This window comes from Propithecus coquereli, unplaced genomic scaffold (genome assembly GCF_000956105.1).
Source record: "Propithecus coquereli isolate 6110/MARCELLA unplaced genomic scaffold, Pcoq_1.0 Scaffold80, whole genome shotgun sequence".
NCBI lineage: Eukaryota > Metazoa > Chordata > Mammalia > Primates > Indriidae > Propithecus > Propithecus coquereli.
In genome coordinates this window covers 1,001,889-1,011,497 of record NW_012154174.1, presented here as the reverse complement: position 1 = coordinate 1,011,497, position 9,609 = coordinate 1,001,889, and the positions used below count along the sequence as shown (strand labels likewise).

General features: G+C 35.2%; 1 protein-coding gene across 1 annotated transcript in view; it reads left to right on the top strand.

Annotated features, from left to right (window-relative positions):
- The first annotated feature begins 1,369 nt into the window (after positions 1-1,369).
- MICU1 (mitochondrial calcium uptake 1) overlaps positions 1,370-9,609 on the top strand; it is a 274,726-nt gene continuing 266,486 nt past the window's right edge. The window contains exon 1 of the mRNA XM_012663301.1: positions 1,370-1,550. The gene's annotated coding sequence lies outside the window, so the exon portion shown is untranslated. The remainder of the gene's footprint in view (positions 1,551-9,609) is intronic.

Sequence of the window (9,609 nt, the reverse complement as noted above, 5' to 3'; positions counted from 1 at the left end):
AGAACCAGTGATTTATGTTTTTACATGTTATTTAATAGTTCAACTGGTTAGTTTTATAAGACAAATATTGTCTAAAATCAGGATTGAATTTCACTAATTCTTAAAAATCGATTTTTGTTCACCATGTATGTATTGACGATTTAACTTTCTTTTTTTCCTTGTTTTGGGAAACAGTTGACTTAGCTACTACTTAAGGTTCCACGAGCTTCTAAAACGTTCTGGAATTCTCATCATCAGAGATAATGGACATGCCTGAGAAGGATAACAAGCTAAGTGCCTATTAATATATGGGGAAGGATTTCTTTATAACGTTTCTCACTTAACAGAGAACAGTTTAAATGGGAAGAGATACAGAAAAGGTACCTTTTGATAGCTGGGAAGCAAATCAACAATGATTCCTAACTCCTGAGGTAGGTAGAGCCAGAGGAACACAGATTAAAGAATACTGTTTAAGAGTCCAGGCCTTAGAGTCCTTCAGATTAGGTGTGTGTCCTAGTTATAGCATTTACTGCATTACTTAAGGGTCTTAGCCTGCTTCTTTTCCTGCAAATGAATAAAAATAGTATCCATCCCACAGAGTGGTTGTAAACAAACACTGAGCTGTGTGTAAAGTGCTAGCATAGTGCCATGAACACAATAAATTGTTGTTCTTAGGTTAATGGGGAAGGGAGAGTCCTCTGAGAAGAAATGGAGAAAATAGTTGATTTTGCTTACTTCACAATTTAACCCAGTGATAATTTTGTCTGCCTTTTGTTTCTACCGCTGTTGCCTTTTCTAATGCTCTGCTAAGTAAATTCTTGAAAAAAAATTTATTTGAAAGTTCTCTGGTATCATAATCATAATATTTTCATTCTATTTCCACAGCAGGAGAGAGAGGCTCCTTTCCTATCCCCACTTCGGATAAAAACACCTTCTTTGGGGGAAAAACATGTTATTAGTAGGTTAGGGACTAAACTCTGCAATAATATTAGTCTGCAAAAAAAAAAAAAACACTTGAAAAATCCATACAATAGAAAGTGGTGAGGAACTTTCTAAATCCAAAAAAGGTTCAAGGTTATGAAGTAAGAAAATTGTACCAAAAGCTTAAACATAAACGCAGTTGCAAAGAAACAATTCCCAACTCACTGTGGTCTGGCTTTCTTTTCACTGACTCTTTTTTGCTTAGCGAACACGAAAACGGGTACCAAGCAGGTGTCAGAAGGCACAACCAATTTTTTTATCAGATTTCTATGCCTTTTGCGGAGGAGAAAAAAAAACAGAGCAAATGCCTGAGGGCTTCTGGGAGCTCTACAGCTTTCCCGCCTAAAACATGAGGGGGCGGGGCCCGAGGCTGGGACGTGGCGAGTTGCCTCCCTTACTCCTCCCCCCGCCTTTTCTCCGTGCCCCTCCCATACCCATTTCGCCACGATCCCGACAAGCCCAGCGGCTAGGAGAGTCACGTGAGGGTGGGCGGGGGAGGTGGAAGCTTGTCTCTGCTGCCTCTTCGTTTCTATGGTAGTCAGAAGTGGGCGGCTTTGACCTAGGAGCTGGTGGAGCTGGAACGTGGACGGGTGAGTCTTGGACTGTGAAGGGTGTGAGGAGACAGCGATTTAGGGAAGGCGAAGGGGAAGGCGGTGGCGAAATAGTTTTAGGGACCTGGGCTCCGAGGCAGCTGTTTGTCAGCCCCAGGGATCCGGCGACTTGTCAGGTCTGGTGGGATGCCTTACTTTCCCTGACGCGCTCAGCTCCTGGTGCTGAGAGGAGTCCTTAGTCCTGCTTGCTCCCCATCCTCCGCTTTCCTTCGCCTCATCACGTCCCTTCTCCCTGTCCCAGGAGAACTTCTCCCAGTACCGGTTTCCCAACTTGGGCGCCGACGTTTCGCTCCTCGCGAGCGACCGGGAGACACAAGTAGCTTTGATTGGCTCTCCTGGAATTTGTGGATGTGGTTGGAAGTAGGTGGGGGAGTTTACAGATGGATTTCTGATAGGGAGAAATATTAGTCACCTAATCGAAAAAAGAAGTGGAAAATCAAAGGAGCAATACAAAGTGCAGCCTTCTCGAATGGTTCAGTTTTTGTCTTTTCCAGCACCTTCCCGTTCTCATCCTCCCTCTCAAGTTTCCTTCTCTCCATCCCATCCTGGCCCACCATGTGATGTTTTGAGAAAGAGCCAGATATTACTGACCTATGTGAATAGGAGGAGAGTTTAGACCGGATGGTTCTTTAGGTTGCTATCTGTGTAATTTTGTGGTTTATGGTTTCTTTACCTTCCGTTTTAGATGCCTAAAAAATATTGTGGGTATTAGTAAATATAAGTAGAATCAATATTTTATAGCTAAGGGACTACGGTAAAGTATTTTATTCTCCCTGTGGTACTTTGGAAAGACCCATTTTCTTCCTGTTCTTTATACATATGTCTATCACATTTTTTGGTGGCTTCTTTAATATACCTTCATTTGTGTTAAAGCATCCCTTTGGGTTATGAGCGGAAGTGATCTAGCAATATAAGAAAGGCATTTGCAGATAAGGTGAGAAAAGTTTGGAGTTGATAGCTTAGGAGAGTTTAGGTTTTATTAAACCGCACATCAAATTAAAAAAAAATCAGCATCTTGAGGCAAAGGTGTTGGTCAGGATGACCAACCCGCTGTCTTTCTGGTGTGAACAAGGTAATGAGCTTGTTGAATATTGCCTAATCCTAAAAACTTTAGGACTTACTGCCACTTGCTGTGAGAAGGTGGCTCTGGCCTTTAGCTGCTGCTCTTTGTTCCTATCCTTGATAGGTCCCTGATGATCTCTTCCACTTAAGAACATCACTCTGGCTACTTAATTATATCAAGAAAGTATTGACAATCAGAAGAGACCACCAAAAAAAAAGAAAAAGAAAAAAGTCACAGACATCTTCTAAGTGTCCTTACTAAGGATCATAAAACACAAAATAATAATAATAAAAAGTGAAGATGCAGGAGTGGCTTGTGTGCTTGGGGGGAAAGAGTGATAGAAACTATAAAATAAAAACAAGAGAACAAAAACGTTTATTGCTGTCTTCCTTTATAGAGTATTTGCTATATTTAGTAGATGCTTTACATTCCTAGGGGGTGCATCTTGAGACTGACTTTCCTGTATTTAAGAATAAAACAGTGGTTCACAATTTCTTCCATAATGCAATATTATGTAAAATAATTATAACTGAAATATTTAACTGATCAATTCCTTCAGATCATACATTATTCAGAATTGTAGCACTAACATAATTGATAAAGCTTTTTTAAATCTAATTTTGCCACTTTTAATCTTTACAGTACCTCTCGAACAATTTTTGCAATGGCTGTAGCATTTGCTCAACATTAACCATTTTTTTCCATGTAGAGTTTTGAGTATATCCCTTTTATATCCCTTTTTAAATGAGAAAAAATTTTTTAAAAACTTTTTTCCCCCCACCCATACTTTCAAAGTGAAAATAGCTTTATTTTGTGCCAGGGGAAAAAGGTGATAGATATTCTATTCTCTTTGGTAAATTATGATAAAATTGTTAATGCTTTTAAGACATTAAATGTGAATATCTGAGTATATTTGAGAAGAAAACCCAGGGATAGTATTTTTAAATGTTTTAAATTTACTATTATAAATGTAATATGTGCTTATTTTTGAAAAATGGAAACATTATAGAAAATATAACATTGAAAGTCAAAATCCTAATTTATCTTTTCCAGTACTACGAAGTAATCCTAGATCCCTTTGCATATTTGGGTATCAATGTGGAAACGCAGTTAAGACTTTGGAGTTAGACTCTCTGGGAAAGATGGTAGTAATAGTACCAGGCCTACATCCTACAACCTCAGAAACCCAAGAAGAAAGAGAACTTCTCTTTCTCTACTGTTTTAGCAAACTATGGTAGTCTCCTTGGCCTGACTAGGTCTTTGCCCATTCTAGAGACAGTCCTTGTGACCAGAGTGATGGAATGCTTTATGTGGGCAGGCTTGGATTTTCTTCCCACCCTGAAGTGGAGTGGTGGGAGATGTGGCTTCAAACCACTTGAATTAAGGATGGGTGACAGTTTCTAAAGGAAAATTGAGGTGTTACTTCCTGGAGAAGGGAGAATGGTTGCTTGACAGGCAAAAACAACAGATGTTCACTAAAATAATTTTGATGTGTTTGGTTTTTTTTGTTAAGGGTATTTGTTTTCCTTTTGCAATATACATTAATTATATTTACAGTTTATGTTGATTTTTTCTTTTTTTTCCTATTTTAATAATTCTTTTTTTCTTTTCTCCACCACTGCATATGTGTTCAGATTTTTTTCTTTTTTAATGTCTGTTGTTATAGAACTTGAAATGTATACTCTTCCAGTGTGTATATTTGTATTGTAATTACACGTGTAGTACTCTTGCTCTGGAGTATTCAGGTCTTATAACTTTAAATATATTGTGTATTTGGCCAGTTTGTTAAAATTGATTGTTGATATTTTTATTACTGTGAGTAATCTTGATCAATAAATTGCATTTTATAAATAAAATGCAGTTTAGTAAATAAAATGTTTTAAATATTTAAATATATAGTCAATATGATTAAATGCTTGGTTCTTTTCATTATGTTTAAAAATCCATTATTTTTAAAATCACTTCATTTTGAGCATTGTATGTAAAATAAGTCACTATAATTTTCATTAATTGCTGTTACTGGGTGTTAACTTTAAAACTATAGTTAACATTAATGTCTGCTTTATATTTTTATGCATTATTCTGATGGTTCATCATATTTTAAGAGAAAATATAATTGAAGCAGCATATTGTTTACTTCACTGTCTTGTTTTCAATCGAAAGAAATGTCAACAACTCAATTCAATGGATATTTGAACTTTAATTGCTAACATTGGTGGCACAGGCTTTAGTTTAGACAGACATATATATTTTAAAATCCAACTCCTTCACTTCTTAATGTTGAGCAATTTACTTAATCTTTCTGAACTTGAGTTTATTCCATTTGTAAAAAATGGAAATGATAATGCCTGTCTCACAGGAGTCTTGGGAGGATTAAATTAATTAGTATATGTCGAGTTCTTGGGATGTGGTGGGTTCTTAATGTAATTGTTAATAATAACAGCAATAACAAAAGTAATGCCCAAAATGATCTTATTTTCCCAATTTAAGAATGTTTGGCCCAGGGAGTTTAATATATAAAGGTGGCTGAGGAATTAACTAGGTTGTTCTTCCATGTCTTGATTTTAGCAGGTTGTAAAATTCCATATTGCATATATGTCAGTAAACTGGAAGACTTTGTTAAGCTACATAATTATTAGTGGAGTGTCCAAGTATTTGAAAAATGCCTAATCTAAGTATGATAACTTATTAGGCCGGGAGAATATATTGAGAAAGTTTTATGAACACTGAGCTTAGAATAATATTACATGGAAGGTAGCATGATTCTTTACAATACAAGGGGAGCTATGGATTGAGCACCTGGGAAGTTCAAATCAGAATTCATGGTTACTTTTGGTAATAGGCAGAAAAGGTAAAAATGGTTTTATTTTTATTTTTAAGGATAAGTTTAGGGTAATATTCCTGTGAAGAAGTAATGCTTTGAGAATACAATAATAGTAGATACTTGTGGGTAGAAGAGACAACAGTTTAGGATGTTGGTTGAAAAAACAAAAAGGCAACTGTGGAATTAGACAACTATGAGAAGTGATTGATGTTGAATATAATTAATGATCTGACATTGGGAAGTTAAATATTGCCTCATTAGGGGAGAAGTGTTTTAGCCCTGTTTATGAGAAAAGAAATGGCTAGAAGTATATTAATCTTTTTTTCCCCAAACTATTTTTCCCTAAACTAACAGGGTGATCAGTTTTTTGCAAATTGTGAATATTTCCTAGGCTAACTAATATTAAGCTCAAAGTGAGTTTTATTATGAGAAAATTGAAACTTTAGTGTAATCTTTGAGAAAGATATCCTCATCATTCATGTCAAGTATACAAATAATTTCATTTCTCCTCAAAGTGATTTAATGTTGCTCATTTAAAACTTGAAAGTATCTAGTCCAATAACCTTTCTTGTTCAGAGTTGAACAATTACTTGGTGTCTGTTATTAGCACAACTTATAATTTAGATTTTGCTTTTTAAAGTTTGTTAAGTATGGAAATTAAATTAGCAAGCTATTTTTTTCCCCCTTTTTAAAAAATAGACATCAATACTTTGCCTACTGTCCTACTAGGAATGAGTCAGCACTCTTGTAACACGGCACGTAAAGGGTATTAGAATCAAGCTGTAATGTGTCTTTCTTCCCTTCCTATTTCTTTCCCCATGTTTTAGTCACAATGAAATACTTTTTTCTCCCCCTACAAGTCATGTCTTTTTGTGTCTTTATGCCTTTGCAAGGCTGTTTGTTGTACTTAGAATGACTCTCCTGCAGTCCCTGGTCCACAGAGTCCATGCAGCCCCCCTACCCCCCAAAATCTGTGGTCCATGGAAAAATTGTCTTCCATGAAACTGATCCCTGATGCCAAAAAGGTTGGGGATGGCTGCTCTATACCATCCTTCCATCTCCCAACTGTTGAGCTACTGTTCATCTTTTATTATTAATTTTTATCTTTTTTAAAGAGACAGGGTCTCACTATGTTGCCCCGAATGGACTTGAAGTCCTGGGCTTAAATAATCCTCCTGCCTCAGCCTCCTGAATAGCTGGGATTACAGATGTGTGCCACTGGGCTCAGTTTACTATTCATCTTTAAACCAGATTAATGAGTTGTTGTTTAATATGTGAAACCTCCCTCCATCTTAGGTGGTTGTTTTTCTTGCTGGTTCTTATAATTTATTTTGCCTGTTTAAGATATTCTTCTTACTTTGTGAAGCATTTCATGTATTTTCTATGAGATTGAGTGATTCTTTATACAGCAACTGGGTCTTATTCATCATCATATCCTGTGTACCTAACAGAGTGCCTGTCAAGTATACATGTTCAGAGCATGTTTGGTAAAAACATGAGAAAATAAGATATTTCAGCTGCTTTAAAAATCACGATATATTAAAGGATGTAATCCAATAGATTCTGTACTCTGTAACCTTTATCAGTCTGATGTATTTAGAGACTCTACCAGATACATCTAGAAAATTCCATCTGCACATTCTACCATGCATCAACAAAGGGAGAGATGAAAATGTGTTCCATTCTTCAAGGAACTCACAGTCTAGAGGTAGGGACAGACAGATGAGTTGATAATTATAATTTAAATTTAACCTAATTAAAATAAAAAATTCAGTTTCTCAGTTTTATTACACACATTTCAGATCTTCAATATTTATATATGGATAGTGGCAACTGTATTGAACAGTGCAGATATAAAATATTTCTGTCATCGCAACATGTTCTATTTGGCAGAGATGTTATAGAACATTATAAATAAATCTGAATCTGCATTCTCTAGTTTGAGATGCTAGTTAATTTTCATTTCAATCGTGTTACTTTTTCAAATAAAATTTGCTTTTACGTTTGGAAATTGTGTTTTTTAAAAATTATCAAGTGGAATCTATTATAATATATTTCTGATAAAGTAACACTATAAATTTTCTCAGGTTGTTAGCCTGTGATAACATTTAAACTAAGCAGTTTCAGAATTTGATTTTCAACTTAAGCATTGACATTATCTAATTTCTATGCTAATAATTCCTGGTATGGTATTCAAGCGTAATGGTTAGGAGAAGTACCTTTGGGATCAGAGAAACCTCCCTCTGCCATCTACTGGCAATGGCCTTAGGCTAATTTTTTAACAGCTTAGAGCTTTGGTGTTCTCAGAGAAATGGGAGTAACAGTAATACTTACCTCAGAGGGTTATTGAGAATTAAATAAGGTAATGGATATCAGGTACTAAGCAAGTACCCCTCACAGAGTTGTGTTCATAAAATGCTAGCATTTAAGAGAGTTTGAACTACCAATTGTTAAAAAAAAATTTTATGACTGGGTGTTAGATCATAATAAGGAATTGTTAAGTTTGTTAAGTATAACTGATGATCATATGGGAAAAAAGTCCATATTTTTGAAGAGACATACTAAAACATGCAGCAGTGAAATGATATGATATCTGAATTGCTTTAAAATAATTCAGAAAAAGAAGAATAAAAAGGACAAAAAAAATTGGTCTTCTATTTCTGATGAAGAAGGAATAACAGGGACAAGATTTACCTTCCTAAAACAGCTAAAAAAGCAGACAAAATATATAAAACAGTGGTCGTTGTGTAGAGTCTCTTAAGGTTTTGCCTCAGTGGTGGGATAAATTAGCCTTAAAATCAGTGCTATTCTGACCCAGCCTGACAAAGCTTAAAAGCAAGACCTGAAAGGGCTGAACTATTTCCAAGTAATTTAATCATGTTACAGAATAAAGCTCAAAAATAGTTGTGGAAATATAAAAATATCCAGTACACGAGGTAAAATTCACAATATCTGACATCCAATCAGCAATTACTAGGCATGCAAAGAAATAGGAAAATCTGACTCATAATGATGAGGAAAAAAATCAGGACCAAAACAAGTGACACAGATCATAGAATTAGTAATTAGTGCAATTAGTATACTGTTTTTATAACTGTATTCCATATGCTCAAGAAGCTTAAAAGATTGAACATGTCAAATAGAGATATAGAAGATGTAAAAAGATCTGAATAAAACCTTCAGAGATGGAAACTACAATGTCTGAGATGAAAAATACCCTTGATGGGATTAATGGCAAATTAGATATCAGAGAAGAAAGCCTAAGCCAAGACACATGAAGTATACAAAATAATCTATACAGAATTCTTGCCAAAAATACTTAATTTGACTCTGATCTAGCCTTTAGATGTAACTTCCAGTTTATAGGAAATAAAGGGAATAGAGAAACAATTTATAACACAAATAGGAAGAAATCAGACATATCCACAATGTGAGAAATGCTGCAATATATTTACCCCGTTCTCTTCAGATATTAGGGTTGTGCTATGATTGTACAACATGGTGATGAATATGTATGTCACTGAAGTGTATGTTTAAAAGTGGCTAAATGGTAAATTTTTGTTATGTGTATTTTACCATAATTTTTAAACATTTATCATTTTAATAATTTTTAAGTGTATAGTGGCATTAAGTGCATCCACATTTTCATGCAACCATTACTAATATTCTTTTTCAGAACTTTTTCTTCTTCCTAAACTGAAACTCCGTACTCATTAAACACTAATTCGTCATTTTTTTCTTCGCCTACCCTCCGGCAACCACCATTCTAAGTTTTGTGTCTATGATTTGACTGTGTTACTACATATAAGTGAAATCACACAGTATTTGTCTTTTTGTAACTGGCATCTTTCACTTAGCATAGTGTCCTCAAGGTTCATCCATGTTGCAGCATAAGCAGAATTTCCTTCCTTTCAAAGGCTGAATAATTTTCCACAAGTGGAAAATTCCACAACTAACCACATGTGATAGGTCCCAGTCAAAATGCAGGCACACAACACATAGTTTATTCAGTATCCCTAAGGAAAAACAGACCCTTGTAGTCCCCTTTAGCTACAATATATCTTTTGTGTGGAAAGTATACAGACTTAATTTTGTATACAAAATTATCAAAAATATTGTATAAAATTGCTGGGAACGGTGGCTCATTTCTG